This window comes from Triticum aestivum, chromosome 7A, assembly GCF_018294505.1.
Source record: "Triticum aestivum cultivar Chinese Spring chromosome 7A, IWGSC CS RefSeq v2.1, whole genome shotgun sequence".
NCBI classification, from domain to species: domain Eukaryota; kingdom Viridiplantae; phylum Streptophyta; class Magnoliopsida; order Poales; family Poaceae; genus Triticum; species Triticum aestivum.
In genome coordinates this window covers 129,112,806-129,134,810 of record NC_057812.1, presented here as the reverse complement: position 1 = coordinate 129,134,810, position 22,005 = coordinate 129,112,806, and positions in this window count along the sequence as shown.

Sequence of the window (22,005 nt, the reverse complement as noted above, 5' to 3'; positions counted from 1 at the left end):
CCCTCCCCTTGGCTCCTTTATATACGGAGGCAGGGGGCACCCCTATACACACAAGTTGATTCACGTGATCGTTTTCTTAGCCGTGTGCGGTGCTCCCTTCCACCATAATCCTCGATAATATTGTAGTGGTGCTTAGGCGAAGCCCTATGACAGTTGAACATCAAGATCGTCACCACGTCGTCGTGCTGACGGAACTCTTCCCCGACACTTTGCTGGATCGGAGTCCGGGGATCGTCATCGAGCTGAACGTGTGCTGAAACTCAGAGGTGCCATAGTTTCGGTGCTTGGATCGGTCGGATCGTGAAGACGTACGACTACATCAACCGCGTTGATATAACGCTTCCGCTGTCGGTCTACAAGGGTACGTAGATCACACTCTCCCCTCGTTGCTATGCATCACCATGATCTTGAGTGTGCGTAGGAAAAATTTCAAATTACTACGTTCCCCAACAGTGGTATCAGAGCCCAGGTTTTATGTGTTGATGTTATATGCACGAGTAGAACACAAGTGAGTTGTGGGCGATATAAGTCATACTGCTTACCAACATGTCATACTTTGGTTCGGCGGTATTGTTGGACGAAGCGGCCCGGACCGACATTACGCGTACACTTACGCGAGACCGGTTCTCCCGACGTGCTTTGCACAAAGGTGGCTAGCGGGTGTCAGTTTCTCCAACTTTAGTTGAACCGAGTGTGGCTACGCCCGGTCCTTGCGAAGGTTAAAACAGCACCAACTTGACAAACTATCGTTGTGGTTTTGATGCGTAGGTAAGATTGGTTCTTGCTTAAGCCTGTAGCAGCCACGTAAAACTTGCAACAACAAAGTAGATGACGTCTAACTTGTTTTTGCAGGGCATGTTGTGATGTGATATGGTCAAGACATGATAGTAAATTTTATTGTATGAGATGATCATGTTTCGTAATCGAGCTACCGGCAACTGGCAGGAGCCATATGGTTGTCGCTTTATTGTATGCAATACAACTGCGTTGTAATGCTTTACTTTATCACTAAGCGGTAGCGATAGTCGTGGAAGCATAAGATTGGCGAGACGACAACGATGCTACGATGGTGATCAACGTGTCGTGCTGGTGCCGATGGTGATCATGACGGTACTTCAGAGATGGAGATCACAAGTACAATAAGATGATGGCCATATCATATCACTTATATTGATTGCATGTGATGTTTATCTTTTATGCATATTATCTTGCTTTGATTGACGGTAGCATTATAAGATGATCTCTCACTAAATTTCAAGATAAAAGTGTTCTCCCTGAGTATGCACCGTTGCCAAAGTTCGTCGTGCCCAAACACCACGTGATGATCGGGTGTGATAAGCTCTACGTCCATCTACAACGGGTGCAAGCCAGTTTTGCACACGCAGAATACTCAGGTTAAACTTGACGAGCCTAGCATATGCAGATATGGCCTCAGAACACTGAGTCCGAAAGGTCGAACGTGAATCATATAGTAGATATGATCAACATAGCGATGTTCACCATTGAAAACTACTCCATTTCACGTGATGATCGGTTATGGTTTAGTTGATTTGGATCATGTAATCACTTATAAGATTAGAGGGATGTCTTTCTAAGTGGGAGTTCTTAAGTAATATGATTAGTTGAACTTAAATTTATCATGAACTTAGTCCTGGTAGTATTTTGCAAATCATGTTGTAGATCAATAGCTCGCGTTGTTGCTTCCCTGTGTTTATTTTGATATGTTCAGAGAGAAAATTGTGTTGAAAGATGTTAGTAGCAATGATGCAGATTGGATCCATGATCTGAGGTTTATCCTCATTGCTGCACAGAAGAATTATGTCCTTGATGCACCGCTAGGTGACAGACCTATTGCAGGACCAGATGCATATGTTATGAACGTTTGACTAGTTCGATATGATGACTACTTGATAGTTTAGTGCACCATGCTTAACGGCTTAGAATCGGGACTTCAAAGACGTTTTGAACGTCATGGACCATATGAGATGTTCCAGGAGTTGAATTTAATATTTCAACCAAATACCAGAGTTGAGAGATATGAAGTCTCCAACAAGTTCTATAGCTAAAAGATGGAGGAGAATCGCTCAACCAGTGAGCATGTGCTCAGATTGTCTGGGTACTACAATCGCTTGAATCAAGTGGGAGTTAATCTTCCAGATAAGATAGTGATTGACAGAATTCTCTAGTCACCATCACCAAGTTAGTATAACTTCATGATGAACTATAATATGCAAGGGATAACAGAAACGATTCCCAAGCTTTTTCGTGATGCTGAAATCGACGAAGGTAGAAATCAAGAAAAACATCAACTGTTGATGGTTAACAAAACCACTAGTTTCATGAAAAGGGCAAAGGGAAGAAGGGGAACTTCAAGAAGAACGGCAAGCAAGTTGCTGCTCAAGTGAAGAAGCCCAAGTCTGGTCCTAAGACTGAGACTAAGTGCATCTACTACAAAGGGACTGGTCACTGGAAGCGGAACTACCCCAAGTGATTGGCGGATAAGAAAGGATGGCAAAGTGAACATAAGTATATTTGATATACATGTTATTGATGTGTACTTTACTAGTGTTTATAGCAACCCCTCATTATTAGATACTAGTTCAGTTGCTAAGATTAGTAACTCAAAACGGGAGTTGTAGAATAAACAGAGACTAGTTAAGGGTTAAGTGACGATGTGTGTTGGAAGTGGTTCCAAGATTGATATGATCATCATCGCACACTCCCTATACTTTCGGGATTAGTGTTGAACCTAAATAAGTGTTATTTGGTGTTTGCGTTGAGCATGAATATGATTTGATCATGTTTATTGTAATACGACTATTCATTTAAGTAAGAGAATAAATTGTTGTTCTGTTTACATGAATAAAACCTTATATGGTTACACACCCAATGAAAATGGTTCATTGGATCTCGATCGTGGTGATACACATATTCATAATATTGAAGCCAAAAGATGCAAAGTTAATAATGATAGTGCAACTTATTTGCGACACTGCCGTTTAGGTCATATTGGTGTAAAGCGCATGAAGAAACTCCATGCTGATGGGATTTTGGAATCACTTGATTATGAATCAGTTGATGCTTGCGAACCATGCCTTATGGGCAAGATGACTAAAGACTCCGTTCTCTGGAACAATGGAGCAAGCAATAGATTTGTTGGAAATCATACATACTAATGTATGTGGTCCGATGAATATTAAAGCTCGCGACATGTATCATTATTTTCTGACCTTCACAGATGACTTAAGCAGATATGAGTATATCTACTTGATGAAACATAAGTCTGAAAAGTTCAAAGTATTTCAAAGTGAAGTGGAAAATCATTTTGACAAGAAAATAAAGTTTCTACGATCTGATCATAGAGACGAATATTTGAGTTACGAGTTTGGTCTTCAATTAAAACAATGTGGAATAATTTCACAAACTCATGCCACCTGGAACACCACAACATAATGGTGTGTCCGAACGTCATAACCGTACTTTATTAGATATAGTACAATCTATGATGTTTCTTACCGATTTACCAATATCGTTTTGGGATCATGCATTAGAGATAGCTGCATTCACGTTAAAAAGGGGCACCATCTAAGTCCGTTGAGATGACACAATCTGAAGTATGGTTTGGCAAGAAACCGAAGTTGTCGTTTCTTAAAGTTTGGGATTGTGATGCTTATATAAAAAAGTTTCATCCTGATAAGCTCAAACCCAAATCGGAGAAATATGTCTTCATAGGATACCCAAAGGAGACTGTTGGGTACACCTTCTATCACAGATCCGAAGGCAAGACATTCGTTGCTAAGAATGGATCCTTTCTAGAGAAGCAGTTTCTCTTGAAAGAAGTGAGTGGGAGGAAAGTAGAACTTGATGAGGTAACTGTACCTGCTCCCTTATTGGAAAGTAGTTCATCACAGAAAACGATTTCTGTGACACCTACACCAATTAGTGAGGAAGTTAATGATGATGATCATGAAACTTCAAATCAAGTTATTACTGAACCTCGTACATCAACCAGAGTAAGATCCGCACCAGAGTGGTACGGTAATCCTGTTCTGGAAATCATGCTACTAGATCATGATGAACCTATGAACTATGAAGAAGCGATGGTGAGCCCAGATTCCGCAAAATGGCTTGAAGCCATGAAATCTGAGATGGGATCCATGTATGAAAACAAAGTATGGACTTTGGTTGACTTGCCCGTTGATCAGCAAGCAATTGAAAATAAATGGATCTTCAAGAGGAAGACGGACGCTGATAGTAGTGTTACTATCTACAAAGCTAGAATTGTCGCAAAAAGGTTTTCGACAAGTACACGATGTTGACTACGATGAGAGTTTCTCACTCGTATCTATGCTTAAGTCTATCCAAATCATGTTAGCAATTGCTGCATTTTATGAAATCTGGCAAATGGATAAACAAAGCTGCATTCCTTAATGGATTTCTTAAAGAAGAGTTGTATATGATGCAACCAGAAGGTTTTGTCAATCCTAAAGGTGCTAACAAAATGTGCAAGCTCCAGCGATCCATCTATGGACCGGTGCAAGCATCTCGGAGTTGGAATATGCGCTTTGATGAGATGATCAAAGCATATAGTTTTATACAGACTTGCCGTGAAGGCTATATTTACAAGAAAGTGAGTGGGAGCACTACAACATTTCTGATAAGTATATGTGAATGACATATTGTTGATCGGAAATAATGTAGAATTATTCTGCAAAGCATAAAGGAGTGTTTTGAAAGAAGTTTTTCAAAGAAAGACCTCAGTGAAGCTGCTTACATATAAGCATCAAGATCTATAGAGATAGATCAAGACGCTTGATAAGTTTTTTTCAATGAGTACATACCTTGACAATATTTTCAAGTAGTTCAAAAATTGGAACGGTCAAAGAAAGAGTTCTTGGCTGTGTTACAAGGTGTGAAATTGAGTAAGACTCAAAGCCCGACCACGGCAGAAGATAGAAAGAGAATGAAAGTCATTCCCTATGCCTCAGCCATAGGTTCTATAAAGTATGTCGTGTTGTGTACCAGATCTATTGTATACCCGACACTGTGTTAAGCAAGGGAGTACAATAGTGATCTAAGAGTAGATCACTGGACAGCGGTCAAAATTATCCTTAGTGGAATAAGGAAATATTTTTCAATTATGGAGGTGACAAAAAGGTTCGTCATAAAAAGTTACGTTGATGCAAGTTTTGACACAGATCTGGATGACTCTAAGTCTCAATCTAGATACATATTGAAAGTGGGAGCAATTAGCTAGAGCAGCTCCGTGTAGAGCATTGTAGACATAGAATTCTAAAAATACTTACGGATCTGTATGTGACAGACCCGTTGACTAAAATTATCTCACAAGCAAAACATGATCACACCTTAGTACTCTTTGGGTGTTAATCACATAAACGATGTGAACTAGATTACTGACTCTAGTAAACCCTTTGGGTATAGGTCACATGACAATGTGAACTATGGGTGTTAGTCACATGGTGATGTGAACTATTAGTGTTGAATCACATGGCGATGTGAACTAGATTATTGACTCTAGTGCAAGTGGGAGACTGAAGGAAATATGCCCTAGAGGCAATAATAAAGTTATTATTTATTTCCTTATATCATGATAAATGTTTATTATTCATGCTAGAATTGTATTAACCGGAAACATAATACATGTGTGAATACATAGACAAACAGAGTGTCACTAGTATGCCTCTACTTGACTAGCTCGTTAATTAAAGATGGTTATGTTTCCTAACCACAGACAAAGAGTTGTAATTTGATTAACGGGATCACATCATTAGGAGAATGATGTGATTGACTTGACCCATTCGATTAGCTTAGCACTCGATCGTTTAGTATGTTGCTATTGCTTTCTTCATGACTTATACATGTTCCTATGACTATGAGATTATGCAACTCCCGTTTACCGGAGGAACACTTTGTGTGCTACCAAACGTCACAACGTAACTGGGTGATTATAAAGGAACTCTACAGGTGTCTCCAAAGGTACATGTTGGGTTGGCGTATTTCGAGATTAGGATTTGTCACTCCGATTGTCGGAGAGGTATCTCTGGGCCCTCTCGGTAATGCACATCACCTAAGCCTTGCAAGCAATGCAACTAAATGAGTTAGTTGTGAGATGATGTATTACGGAACGAGTAAAGAGACTTGCCGGTAATGAGATTGAACTAGGTATTGATATACCGACGTTCGAATCTCGGGCAAGTAACATACCGATGACAAAGGGAACAACGTATGTTGTTATGCGGTCTGACCGATAAAGATCTTCGTAGAATATGTGGGAGCCAATATGAGCATCCAGGTTCCGCTATTGGTTATTGACCGGAGACATGTCTCGGTCATGTCTACATTGTTCTCGAACCCCTAGGGTCCGCACGCTTAAGGTTTTGATGACAGTTATATTATGAGTTTATGAGTTTATGAGTTTTGATGTACCGAAGTTGGTTCGGAGTCCCGGATATGATCGCGGACATAACGAGGAGTCTCGAAATGGTCGAGACATAAAGATTGATATATTGGCGGCTATATTCGGACACCGGAAGTGTTCCGGGGAAGTTTTGGATAAAACCGGAGTACCGGGGGGTTACCGGACCCCCCCGGGGGTTTAATGGGCCTCATGGGCCTAAAGTGGAGAAGAGGAGGGGCTGCCAGGGCAGGCCGTGCGCCCCCTCTCCCCCTAGTCCTAATTGGACAAGGAGGGAGGGGCGGCGCCCCCCCTTTCCTTCCTCTCCTCTCTCCCTTCCTCCCCCCTCTCCTACCTGGACAAGGAAAGGGAGGGGAGTCCTACTCCCGGTAGGAGTAGGACTCCTCCTGTGCACCTCCTACTAGGGCCGGCCGCACCCTCCCCTTGGTTCCTTTATATACAGAGGCAGGGGCACCCCTAGACACACAAGTTGATCCACGTGATCGTTTTCTTAGCCGTGTGCGGTGCCCCCTTCCACCATAATCCTCGATAATATTGTAGTGGTGCTTAGGCGAAGCCCTACGACAGTTGAACATCAAGATCGTCACCACGCCGTCGTGCTGACGGAACTCTTCCCCGACACTTTGCTGGATCGGAGTCCGGGGATCATCATCGAGCTGAACGTGTGCTGAAACTCGGAGGTGCCGTAGTTTCGGTGCTTGGATCGGTCGGATCGTGAAGACGTACGACTACATCAACCGCGTTGATATAATGCTTCCACTGTCGGTCTACAAGGGTACGTAGATCATACTCTCCCCTCGTTGCTATGCATCACCATGATCTTGCGTGTGTGTAGGAAAATTTTGAAATTACTACGTTCCCCAGCAGGCCCACCTCCCCGCGCGCGCCGTCTCCCACTTGGATACCGCGCCCGCCGCCGCCGCACGCCGTGGCCAAGTCCACGCGCCCCGCCCCCTTCCCCAAGCCACCACCCCCCTCTTATAAGCCGACCCGGGGCCCCCCTGGAGCCCCAAAGCCGCCGCCCCGCCGCCTGCGCCGCTTGCCGCCTGCCGCTGCTCACCGCCTGCGCCGCACGCCGCTGCCGCACACCATTGCCTCCGCCCCGCTGCCGCACACCGCATCTCGCTGCCCCGCCGCGGAAGCCGCTGGAGGTACACGCCGCCGCCGCCGGTTTTCTCTAGAAAACCGATACGTTTTTTTAGAAACCCTAGTTCATTTTTTGGTTTAAATCGGTTCGGCGTTTTTTCTCGATTTAGTTACTTTGCGGACGTTCGTCCGTATGTTCGTTCTAACGAACTGTGTTCACTCGTTAGCCACAGACAATGAACATTCATTCGTTAGCCTGTTCGTCAATTTTCTTTTTCTCGGATTTTCCACGATTATTTTTCAATCGCTATTTCTGATCCGATTTTCGTTCAGTTTATCTTTTCGCTCGTTTATCGGAATCAGGCGATTCAAGCGCCTAGATCTTCGTCTCGAAACCCTCTTTCCGTTTAACCAACTTGAACATGATTTTGGTACTATAAAATTTGACCTTAGTCCAGATTAGTAAACGAATCTTGTTTCTTTCGCAGTTTGAGTTTCGTTGCTCCGTTTGATTTGATTCTTTTCGCAAATCGGAGTTCTTAAGTTGAACTTTCTGGTTAGATCTTCTTATTTGAGATTTACCCATATTTCTTTGCTTAATTTCTTATGTATGCTATTGTTTGTTTGCGATAGAACACCCGGAGTGCGAAGCGTGCTACTACGAGTCCCTAGGTTTTGCGGATCATCAGCAAGGCAAATAACACTTTGATCATACCCCTTTATCACCCAGTTTTTATGCATTAGTTCCAATCCTCAAACATTGCATGGTTATGATGTGATTAACATGTGGGTTGGGAAGTAGTTGATGAGGTAGAACCTATTGCCCTGTTATATTCAAACCTTGGGAGTTACTTCTACGTGTTGCTTATATTGCTATGTTATGCTCGTAGACGTGGTTTGGGTGAGTGAATCCATGACAGATGTGAGATTGTTAATTAATGGTTCAACTTAAGGTGGCAACTTGAATACACATCTGGGTGGATTGTTTGTTGGGCACCTGGGGAATCCAGTGTTATCCTAGGATATCCCGGAGTACCCGTGTGATAATCCTACGATCCGCCATCCAGGCTCAAAGGGAACTGAGATATTTTCATGCTAGAAACTTCTGTGTGCAGCCACAAGCTATTATGGGCTCTAGCATAGTTGAGTAAGTTGCGTGAAGCTCCCGAAGAGGTGGATCAGCAGGTAGAGGGATGTAGGTTGGTATGGTCTGCCCGTAGTAAGGGGTTAATGCTTCTGAAATATTGTGTCTCGGTCATCCGCTTCTCAAACACAATGAAGTGTGAGAAATCCAACGGAGGAGATCGAGTCTTGTGGGGAAAAGTGCACAAACCTCTGCAGAGTGTATAAACTAATCATGGTTAGCCGTGTCCCCGGTTATGGACATCTTGAGTATCTAGTAGTTGGAGTATCATAAGTATCTCATCACTATTAAATAATATTGTTGGGTTGCTAATTACTTTAATTGGGATTGAGTTGGAGGAACCTTCTCAATGATGTTTCAACTACCATGATAGTTAAATAAAATATATTCCTTTGTTGTAGGAAAAAATTGGCTTTTCGCAAAAACTATAACCGTATAGCTTTCCACCAGCCAAATATGCATGTAGTGATAGCATTATTCTGTCTTGCTCTACTGTGTTATTTTGCCAGCATATTCCATGTGCTGACCCGTTTTTGGGCTGCAGCGTATTATGTTGCAGACTTTTCAGACGAGGAGTAAGGCTCGTTAGGTCGTTACCGTGTAGCTCAGCTATGCCGTTGGAGTTGATGGACTCACTTTATCTTCCAAGCCTTCCGCTGTTATTGTATTAGATGGCCTTAAGCCATATTTATTGTAATAAGTTCTCTCTTGAGACATTTGATGTAATAAGTGTGCGATTGCTACTCTGTTATAAATCCTTCGAGTACTGTGTGTGTCAGCATTACTGATCCAGGGATGGCACTGAAGCACAGAGACTTGACCGTTTGAGGTCGGGTCGCTACAAGATGGTATCAGAGCACACGCTGAGTGTAGGAAACGACCACTAAGCTAAAGCCCTAGATCACTATTCTCTTCTCATTTCTGACTCCTCTCCATTTTCTATTCTTTAGGGTGGCGGACGCAAGGAACAAGTTTGCACACCATAATCCACCTCGATCATATCGTAGCGGTGCTTAGGCGAAGCCTTGCGTCGGTAGCATCATCAACACCGTCATCACTCCGTTGTGCTGATGGAACTCTCCCTCAAAGCTCTGTTGGATCGGAGTTCGTGGGACGTCACTGAGCTGAATGTGTGCTGAACTCATAGGTGCAGTATGTTCGGTACTTGGATCGATCGGATCGTGAAGACGTACGACTACATCAACCGCGTTCTCATAACGCTTCCGCTTACGATCTACGAGGGTACGTGGACGACACTCTCCCCTCTTGTTGCTATGCATCAGCATGATCTTGTGTGTGCGTAGGAAATCTTTTGAAATTACTGTGTTCCCCAACATGTCCAACCGTGCCCTCACATTGTTCTTTCCACTTTGTTTATTATTGTATCTCCAGGCAGTGCCCTTGTAGCCTAGGTCCTGGAGGTTGCAATCACCCAAAACTCTTCTGAAATCTGCCATGTTCTTTTCTGACCTTTTTGCTCTTGAGAAATGCTCACTTTGCCACATAGTCTCATTAAAATCCCCAATCATAAGCCACGATTCAGTTCTATTGTTTCTAATCCTTTTGGTCATTACAGATAAAAGGGGGAGAAGCATATAAGTTGATAGTCTTCAAGCGGGTCATTATGGGTGGTTGCATTGTTTTTTGCTAAGTCTTTACAACTCTCATCTTTTGAACAATTTGGTTTTTGAGTTGTAACACTTAAACTCGATGGTCGTCTGCTACTTTTTTCTGCTATCTTGTGATGCAATGATAAATTCCACATGAAGTCATTCTGGAGACGCCCATTTTTAATTGTGCATGTCATTATGTTTGTTATCTGTTTATATGCACGATGAATTGTCTTCATAAGTTGAAGAGGATCTCCACAAAGTAAAACCTGCCATGTGCGTTTGCATTCAAAAGCAAATTGCTTATATGCACATCTTCAGGGGGGCCTTTTGCTACATATGAAGACAATGTCTTATTCCTTAACTTTCACATACTTTTATCCTCGTTGAAAACTTCAACCAGTTTGTTATCAATCACCAAAAAAGGGGAGATTGTAAGTGCATCTAGTGCCACCCCTAGTTGGTTTTGGAGTATTGACGACAAACTTGGTTGAGGGACTAATGTGTTTGTGAGAATTGCAGGATAACAAAGGTAGTAGTCCCTTATTGATTCGGTTTACCTACTAGAGATGACCCCTAAAAATGTGTGAAGACATTGAAGACAATGGTGGTCTGTGAAGATATTCACTGTGAAGACTATGACATGAGAAGACATTCACATGAAGACTATGGAATGCGAAGACATAATTGTTTCATAGTTTCCTTTTCTTCTTTGTTGAGTCATAGGAACCACCGTACTGTTAAGTGGGTCCAAGTGAACAAAGTTAGAGTGACTGATGTGATGCTCAACCAAATCCTATGTCTTCGAGCGAAGACAATGAAAGCAAATCTTATCCAGAGCTGGATGAGTCAGCTTTGCTTGTAGCCCAAGTCAAGCTGTCGCGTGTGTTTGAAATCCGACCGTTGGACACATGTCAGTTCCTTCGTGACCCAGGGTCATTTCGGACAAATCAGGTCGGGTTGCCTCCTGGCTATAAATAGCTCACCCCCTACACCATAAATTGGTGGCTGCTCAGAGTTAGTGCATGACTTTTGTGAAGGAAATATGCCCTAGAGGCAATAATAAAGTTATTATTTATTTCCTTATATCATGATAAATGTTTATTATTCATGCTAGAATTGTATTAACCGGAAACATAATACATGTGTGAATACATAGACAAATAGAGTGTCACTAGTATGCCTCTACTTGACTAGCTCGTTAATCAAAGATGGTTATGTTTCCTAACCATAGACAAAGAGTTGTTATTTGATTAACGGGATCACATCATTAGGAGAATGATGTGATTGACTTGACCCATTCCGTTAGCTTAGCACTTGATCGTTTAGTATGTTGCTATTGCTTTCTTCATGACTTATACATGTTCCTATGACTATGAGATTATGCAACTCCCGTTTACCGGAGGAACACTTTGTGTGCTACCAAACGTCACAACGTAACTGGGTGATTATAAAGGAGCTCTATAGGTGTCTCCAAAGGTAAATGTTGGGCTGGCGTATTTCGAGATTAGGAATTGTCACTCCGATTGTCGGAGAGGTATCTCTGGGCCCTCTCGGTAATGCACATCACCTAAGCCTTGCAAGCAATGCAACTAAATGAGTTAGTTGTGAGATGATGTATTACGAACGAGTAAAGAGACTTGCCGGTAACGAGATTGAACTAGGTATTGATATACCGACGATCGAATCTCGGGCAAGTAACATACCGATGACAAAGGGAATAACGTATGTTGTTATGCGGTCTGACCGATAAAGATCTTCGTAGAATATGTAGGAGCCAATATGAGCGTCCAGGTTCCGCTATTGCTTATTGACCGGAGACATGTCTCGGTCATGTATACATTGTTCTCGAACCCCTAGGGTCCGCACGCTTAAGGTTTTGATGATAGTTATATTATGAGTTTATGAGTTTTGATGTACCGAAGTTGGTTCGGAGCCCCGGATATGATCGCGGACATAACGAGGAGTCTCGAAATGGTCGAGACATAAAGATTGATATATTGGACGGCTATATTCGGACACCGGAAGTGTTCCAGGGAAGTTTCGGATAAAATCGGAGTCCCGGGGGGTTACCGAAACCCCCTGGGGGGTTAATGGGCCTCATGGGCCTAAAGTGGAGAAGAGGAGGGGCTGCCATGGCAGGCCACGCCCCCCCTCTCCCCCTAGTCCGAATTGGACAAGGAGGGAGGGGCGGCGCCCCCCCTTTCCTTCCTCTCCTCTCTCCCTTCCTTCCCCCTCTCCTACTTGGACAAGGAAAGGGAGGGGAGTCCTACTCCCGGTAGGAGTAGGACTCCTCCTGCGCGCCTCCTACTAGGGCCGGCCACACCCTCCCTTGGCTCCTTTATATACGGAGGCAGGGGCACCCCTAGACACACAAGTTGATCCACGTGATCGTTTTCTTAGCCGTGTGCGGTGCCCCCTTCCACCATAATCCTCGATAATATTGTAGTGGTACTTAGGCGAAGCCCTACGATAGTTGAACATCAAGATCGTCACCACGCTGTCGTGCTGACGGAACTCTTCCCCGACACTTTGCTGGATCGGAGTCCGGGGATCGTCATCGAGCTGAACGTGTGCTGAAACTCGAAGGTGTCGTAGTTTCGGTGCTTGGATCGGTCGGATCGTGAAGACATACGACTACATCAACCGCGTTGATATAACGCTTCCACTGTCGGTCTACAAGGGTACATAGATCACACTCTCCCCTTGTTGCTATGCATCACCATGATCTTGCGTGTGCGTAGGAAAATTTTGAAATTACTACGTTCCCCAACAGTGGTATCAGAGCCCAGGTTTTATGTGTTGATGTTATATGCATGAGTAGAACACAAGTGAGTTGTGGGCGATATAAGTCATACTGCTTACCAGCATGTCATACTTTGGTTCGGCGGTATTGTTGGACGAAGCGGCCCGGACCGACATTACGCGTACACTTACGCGAGACCGGTTCTCCCGACGTGCTTTGCACAAATGTGGCTAGTGGGTGTCAGTTTCTCCAACTTTAGTTGAACCTAGTGTGTCTACGCCCGGTCCTTGCGAAGGTTAAAACAACACCAACTTGACAAACTATCGTTATGGTTTTGATGCGTAGGTAAGATTGGTTCTTGCTTAAGCCCGTAGCAGCCACGTAAAACTTGCAACAACAAAGTAAAGGACGTCTAACTTGTTTTTGCAGGGCATGTTGTGATGTGATATGGTCAAGACATGATACTAAATTTTATTGTATGAGATGATCATGTTTTGTAACCGAGCTATCGGTAACTAGCAGGAGCCATATGGTTGTCGCTTTATTGTATGCAATGCAACTGCGCTGTAATGCTTTACTTTATCACTAAGCGGTAGCGATAGTCGTGGAAGCATAAGATTGGAGAGACGACAATGATGCTACGATGGTGATCAAGGTGTCACGCCGGTGACGATGGTGATCATGACGGTACTTCGGAGATGGAGATCACAAGTACAATAAGATGATGGCCATATCATATCACTTATATTGATTGCATGTGATGTTTATCTTTTATGCATCTTATCTTGGTTTGATTGACGGTAGCATTATAAGATGATCTCTCACTAAATTTCAAGATAAAAGTGTTCTCCCTGAGTATGCACCGTTGCCAAAGTTCGTCGTGCCCAGACACCACGTGATGATCGGGTGTGATAAGCTCTACGTCCATCTACAACGGGTGCAAGCCAATTTTGCACACGCAGAATACTCAGGTTAAACTTGACGAGCCTAGCATATGCAGATATGGCCTCGGAACACTTAGACCGAAAGGTCGAACGTGAATCATATAGTAGATATGATCAACATAGCGATGTTCACCATTGAAAACTACTCCATTTCACGTGATGATCGGTTATGGTTTAGTTGATTTGGATCATGTAATCACTTAGAAGATTAGAGGGATGTCTTTCTAAGTGGGAGTTTTTAAGTAATATGATTAATTGAACTTAAATTTATCATGAACTTAGTCCTGGTAGTATTTTGCAAATCATGTTGTAGATCAATAGCTCGCGTTGTTGCTTCCCTGTGTTTATTTTGATATGTTCCTAGAGAAAATTGTGTTGAAAGATGTTAGTAGCAATGATGCGGATTGGATCCGTGATCTGAGGTTTATCCTCATTGCTGCACAGAAGAATTATGTCCTTGATGCACCGCTAGGTGACAGACCTATTGCAGGAGCAGATGCATATGTTATGAACGTTCGACTAGCTCGATATGATGACTACTTGATAGTTTAGTGCACCATGCTTAACAGCTTAGAATCGGGACTTCAAAGACGTTTTGAACGTCAAGGACCATATGAGATGTTCCAGGAGTTGAAGTTAATATTTCAAGCAAATACCCGAGTTGAGAAATATGAAGTCTCCAAGAAGTTCTATAGCTAAAAGATGAAGGAGAATCGCTCAACCAGTGAGCATGTGCTCAGATTGTCTGGGTACTACAATCGCTTGAATCAAGTGGGAGTTAATCTTCCAGATAAGATAGTGATTGACAGAATTCTCTAGCCACCATCACCAAGTTAGTAGAACTTCGTGATGAACTATAATATGCAAGGCATAACAGAAACGATTCCCAAGCTTTTTCGTGATGCTGAAATCGACGAAGGTAGAAATCAAGAAAAACATCAAAGTGTTGATGGTTGACGAAACCACTAGTTTCATGAAAAGGGCAAAGGGAAGAAGGGGAACTTCAAGAAGAACAGCAAGCAAGTTGTTGCTCAAGTGAAGAAGCCCAAGTCTGCTCCTAAGCCTGAGACTAAGTGCTTCTACTACAAAGGGACTGGTCACTGGAAGCGGAACTACCCCAAGTGATTGGCGGATAAGAAAGGATGGCAAAGTGAACATAAGTATATTTGATATACATGTTATTGATGTGTACTTTACTAGTGTTTATAGCAACCCCTCAGTATTAGATACTAGTTCAGTTGCTAAGATTAGTAACTCAAAACGGGAGTTGCAGAATAAACAGAGACTAGTTAAGGGTTAAGTGACGATGTGTGTTGGAAGTGGTTCCAAAATTGATATGATCATCATCGCACACTCCCTATACTTTCGGGATTGGTGTTGAACCTAAATAAGTGTTATTTGGTGTTTGCGTTGAGCATGAATATGATTTGATCATGTTTATTGTAATATGGCTATTCATTTAAGTAAGAGAATAAATTGTTGTTCTGTTTACATGAATAAAACCTTATATGGTTACACACCCAATGAAAATGGTTCATTGGATCTCGATCGTGGTGATACACATATTCATAATATTGAAGCCAAAAGATGCAAAGTTAATAATGATAGTGCAACTTATTTGTGGCACTGTTGTTTAGGTCATATTGGTGTAAAAGCGCATGAAGAAACTCCATGCTGATGGGATTTTGGAATCACTTGATTATGAATCAGTTGATGCTTGCGAACCATGCCTTATGGGCAAGATGACTAAAGACTCCATTCTTCGGAACAATGGAGCAAGCAACAGATTTGTTGGAAATCATACATACTGATGTATGTGGTCCGATGAATATTAAAGCTCGCGACATGTATCATTATATTCTGACCTTCACAGATGATTTAAGCAGATATGAGTATATCTACTTGATGAAACATAAGTCTGAAAAGTTCAAAGTATTTCATAGTGAAGTGGAAAATCATCGTGACAAGAAAATAAAGTTTCTACGATCTGATCGCAGAGATGAATATTTGAGTTACGAGTTTGGTCTTCAATTAAAACAATGTGGAATAGTTTCACAAACTCATGCCACCTGGAACACCACAACATAGTGGTGTGTCCGAAGGTCATAACCGTACCTTATTGGAAAGTAGTTCATCACAGAAAACGATTTCTGTGACACCTACACCAATTAGTGAGGAAGTTAATGATGATGATCATGAAACTTTAGATCAAGTTATTACTGAACCTCGTACATCAACCAGAGTAAGATCCGCACCAGAGTGGTACGGTAATCCTGTTCTGGAAATCATGCTACTAGATCATGATGAACCTACGAACTATGAAGAAGCGATGGTGAGCCCAGATTCCGCAAAATGGCTTGAAGCCATGAAATCTGAGATGGGATCCATGTATGAACACAAAGTATGGACTTTGGTTGACTTGCCCGTTGATCGGCAAGCAATTGAAAAAAAATGGATCTTCAAGAGGAAGACGGACGCTGATAGTAGTGTTACTATCTACAAAGCTAGAATTGTCGCAAAAAGGTTTTCGACAAGTACAAGATGTTGACTACGATGAGAGTTTCTCACTCGTATCTATGCTTAAGTCTGTCCGAATCATGTTAGCAATTGCCGCATTTTATGAAATCTGGCAAATGGATAAACAAAGCTGTTGGGGAACGTAGTAATTTCAAAAAAATTCCTACGCACACACAAGATCATGGTGATGCATAGCAACGAGAGGGGAGAGTGTGATCTACGTACCCTTGTAGACCAAAAGCGGAAGCGTTATATCAACGCGGTTGATGTAGTCGTATGTCTTCACGATCCGACCGATCCAAGCACCGAAACTACGGCACCTCCGAGTTCTAGCACACGTTTAGCTCGATGATGATCCCCAGACTCCGATCCAGCAAAGTGTTGGGGAAGAGTTCCGTCAGCATGACGGCGTGGTAACGATCTTGATGTTCTACCGTCGCAGGGCTTCGCCTAAGCACCACTACAATATTATCGAGGAGTATGGTGGAAGGGGGCACCGCACACGGCTAAGAAAACGATCACGAGGATCAACTTGTGTGTCTAGAGGTGCCCCCTGCCCCCGTATATAAAGGAGCAAGGGGGAGGAGGCCGGCCCTAGGAGGGGCGCGCCAGGGAGTAGGATTCCTACTCCTAGTTGGAGTAGGTTTCCTCCTTTCCTAGTCCAACTAGGAGAAGGGGGGAAAGGGGGGAAGAGGGGAAGGAAGGGAGAGAGGGGCCGCGCTGAGGGTCATGTACCTAGGGTAGGGTCACAGACCTGATCTAAGTACCCTGCCCAAGGACACCCTTAGAAGAGGTCACCTTCCAGTCGACCAACGAGGAATTCACTCGACTGACTTGAAGGACTCGACCACGAAGACTCACTCGACTACCAGGAGGTCAAAAGGCACTCTGCACTGCAATGGCCTATAGTTAAGTAGACTTTATGATAGTTAAGACACTTTATGTGGGACGTTACCAGTAACGCCCCGGACTAAATACACCTTAAACCCTTCATTACGTGGGCTGGCTGGGGTCCTGGCGCACTCTATATAAGCCTACCCCCTCCACAGGCAGAAGGGTTCGGCACCCTGTAACTCATATACATACAATCCACTCGACCGCCTCCGGGCTCCGAGACGTAGGGCTTTTACTTCCTCCGAGAAGGGCCTGAACTCGTACATCCCTTGTGTTTACAACCTCTCCGTAGCTAGGACCTTGCCTCTCTATACCTACCCCCCACTCTACTGTCAGACTTAGAACCACGACACGCGCCCCAAACCCCTTGTCCAATTCGGACTGGGCTTGGGAGGGGCGCGCGCCACCTCCTGGTCCTTCCCACTAAGGCCCATTAAGGCCCATTGCTTCTTCCTCGTATTCCCGTAACTCCCTGGTACCTCCGAAAATACCCGAATCACTCGGAACCTTTCCGATGTCCAAATATAGTCGTCCAATATATCGATCTTTACGTCTCGACCATTTCGAGACTCCTCGTCATGTCCCCAATCTCATCCGGGACTCCGAACTCCTTCGGTACATCAAAACTCATAAACTCATAATATAACTGTCATCGAAACCTTAAGCGTACGGACCCTATGGGTTCGAGAACAATGTAGACATGACCGAGACACGTCTCCGGTCAATAACCAATAGCGGAACCTGGATGCTCATATTGGCTCCCACATATTTTACGAAGATCTTTATCGGTCAGACCGCATAACAACATACGTTGTTCCCTTTGTCATCGGTATATTACTTGCCCGAGATTCGATCATCGGTATCTCAATACCTAGTTCAATCTCGTTACCGGCAAGTCTCTTTACTCGTTTCGTAATACATCATCTCGCAACTAACTCATTAGTTGCAATGCTTGCAAGGCTTATGTGATGTGCATTACCGAGAGGGCCCAGAGATACCTCTTCGACAATCGAAGTGACAAATCCTAATCTCGAAATACGCCAACCTAACATGTACCTTTGGAGACACCTGTAGAGCTCCTTTATAATCACCCAGTTACGTTGTGACGTTTGGTAGCACACAAAGTGTTCCTCCGGCAAACGGGAGTTGCATAATCTCATAGTCATAGGAACATGTATAAGTAATGAAGAAAGCAATAGCAACATACTAAACGATCGGGTGCTAAGCTAATGGAATGGGTCATGTCAATCACATCATTCTCCTAATGATGTGATCCCGTCAATCAAATGACAACACATGTCTATGGTTAGGAAACATAACCATCTTCGATTAACGAGTTAGTTAAATTGAGGCATACTAGTGACACTCTGTTTGTCTATGTATTCACACATGTATTATGTTTCCGGTTAATACAATTCTAGCATGAATAATAAACATTTATCATGATATAAGGAAATAAATAATAACTTTATTATTGCCTCTAGGGCATATTTCCTTCAAACGCTGCATTCCTTAATGGATTTCTTAAAGAAGAGTTGTATATGATGCAACCAGAAGGTTTTGTCAATCCTAAAGGTGCTAACAAAATGTGCAAGCTCCAGCGATCTATCTATGGACTGGTGCAAGCATCTCGGAGTTGGAATATGCGCTTTGATGAGATGATCAAAGCATATAGTTTTATACAAACTTGCGGTGAAGGCTGTATTTACAAGAAAGTGAGTGGGAGCACTACAACATTTCTGATAAGTATATGTGAATGACATATTGTTGATCGGAAATAATGTAGAATTATTCTGCAAAGCATAAAGGAGTGTTTTGAAAGAAGTTTTTCAAAGAAAGACCTCAGTGAAGCTGCTTACATATTAAGCATCAAGATCTATAGAGATAGATCAAGACGCTTGATAAGTTTTTTTCAATGAGTACATACCTTGACAATATTTTCAAGTAGTTCAAAAATTGGAACGGTCAAAGAAAGAGTTCTTGGCTGTGTTACAAGGTGTGAAATTGAGTAAGACTCAAAGCCCGACCACGGTAGAAGATAGAAAGAGAATGAAAGTCATTCCCTATGCCTCAGTCATAGGTTCTATAAAGTATGCCATGTTGTATACCAGATCTATTGTATACCCGACACTGTGTTAAGCAAGGGAGTACAATAATGATCTAAGAGTAGATCACTGGACAGCGGTCAAAATTATCCTTAGTGGAATAAGGAAATATTTCTCAATTATGGAGGTGACAAAAAGGTTCATTGTAAAAAGTTACGTCAATGCAAGTTTTGACACAGATCTGGATGACTCTAAGTCTCGATCTAGATACATATTGAAAGTGGGAGCAATTAGCTAGAGTAGCTCCGTGCAGAGCATTGTAGACATAGAATTCTAAAAATACTTACGGATCTGTATGTGACAGACCCGTTGACTAAAATTATCTCACAAGCAAAACATGATCACACCTTAGTACTCTTTGGGTGTTAATCACATAAACGATGTGAACTAGATTACTGACTCTAGTAAACCCTTTGGGTATAGGTCACATGACAATGTGAACTATGGGTGTTAGTCACATGGTGATGTGAACTATTAGTGTTGAATCACATGGCGATGTGAACTAGATTATTGACTCTAGTGCAAGTGGGAGACTGAAGGAAATATGCCCTAGAGGCAATAATAAAGTTATTGTTTATTTCCTTATATCATGATAAATGTTTATTATTCATGCTAGAATTGTATTAACCGGAAACATAATACATGTGTGAATACATAGACAAACAGAGTGTCACTAGTATGCCTCTACTTGACTAGCTCATTAATCAAAGATGGTTATGTTTCCTAACCATAGACAAAGAGTTGTTATTTGATTAACGGGATCACATCATTAGGAGAACGATGTAATTGACTTGACCCATTCCGTTAGCTTAGCACTCGATCGTTTAGTATGTTGCCATTGCTTTCTTCATGACTTATACATGTTCCTATGACTATGAGATTATGCAACTCCCGTTTACCGGAGGAACATTTTGTGTGCTACCAAACATCACAACGTAACTGGGTGATTATAAAGGAGCTCTACAGGTGTCTCCAAAGGTACATGTTGGGTTGGCGTATTTCAAGATTAGGATTTGTCACTCCGATTGTCGGAGAGGTATCTCTGGGCCCTCTCGGTAATGCACATCACCTAAGCCTTGCAAACAATGCAACTAAATGAGTTAGTTGCGAGATGATGTATTACGGAACGAGTAAAGAGACTTGCCGGTAACGAGATTGAACTAGGTATTGATATACCGGCGATCGAATCTCGGGCAAGTAACATACCGATGACAAAGGGAACAACGTATGTTGTTATGCGGTCTGACCGATAAAGATCTTCGTAGAATATGTGGGAGCCAATATGAGCATCCAGGTTCCACTATTGGTTATTGACCGGAGACATGTCTCGGTCATGTCTACATTGTTCTCGAACCCGTAGGGTCCGCATGCTTAAGGTTTCGATGACAGTTATATTATGAGTTTATGAGTTTTGATGTATCGAAGTTGGTTCGGAGTCCCGGATATGATCGCGGACATAATGAGGAGTCTCGAAATGGTCGAGACATAAAGATTGATATATTGGACGGCTATATTCGGACACCGAAAGTGTTCCAGGGAAGTTTCGGATAAAACCGGAGTACCGGGGGGTTACCGGAACCCCCCGGGGGGTTAATGGGCCTCATGGGCCTAAAGTGGAGAAGAGGAGGGGCTGCCAGGGTAGGCCACGCGCCCCCTCTCCCCCTAGTCCGAATTGGACAAGGAGGGAGGGGCGGCGCCCCCCTTTCCTTCCCCTCCTCTCTCCCTTCCTTCCCCCTCTCCTACTTGGACAAGGAAAGGGAGGGGAGTCCTACTCCCGGTAGGAGTAGGAGTCCTACTCCCGGTAGGAGTAGGACTCCTCCTGCGCGCCTCCTACCAGGGCCGGCCGCACCCCCCCTTGGCTCCTTTATATACGGAGGCAGGGGGCACCCCTAGACACACAAGTTGATCCACATGATCGTTTTCTTAGTCGTGTGCGGTGCCCCCTTCCACCATAATCCTCGATAATATTGTAGTGGTGCTTAGGCGAAGCCCTACGACAGTTGAACATCAAGATCGTCACCACGCCATCGTGCTGATGGAACTCTTCCCCGACACTTTGCTGGATCGGAGTCCGGGGATCGTCATCGAGCTGAACGTGTGCTGAAACTCGGAGGTGCCGTAGTTTCGGTGCTTGGATCGGTCGGACCGTGAAGACGTACGACTACATCAACCGCGTTGATATAACGCTTCCGCTGTCGGTCTACAAGGGTACGTAGATCACACTCTCCCCTCGTTGCTATGCATCACCATGATCTTGCGTGTGCATAGGAAAATTTTGAAATTACTACGTTCCCCAACATTTTGTCGTTTGAGAGCAACTCACATCCGAAGCGTTTGAGAGAGAGATCCTTGCAAGGACAAAGCCCTAAACACCCAGAGCCAAAGAGTGCTAGGCATCACTGAAGTCTTTTTGTCTACGTGACCTAAAGACTTGTTACACTTGAGGACTATGAATCCTCCAGCCGGTTAGGTGTCGCATTATGAGCATCCAAGAGTCATTGTGGATCGCCGGTGAATGAAGTC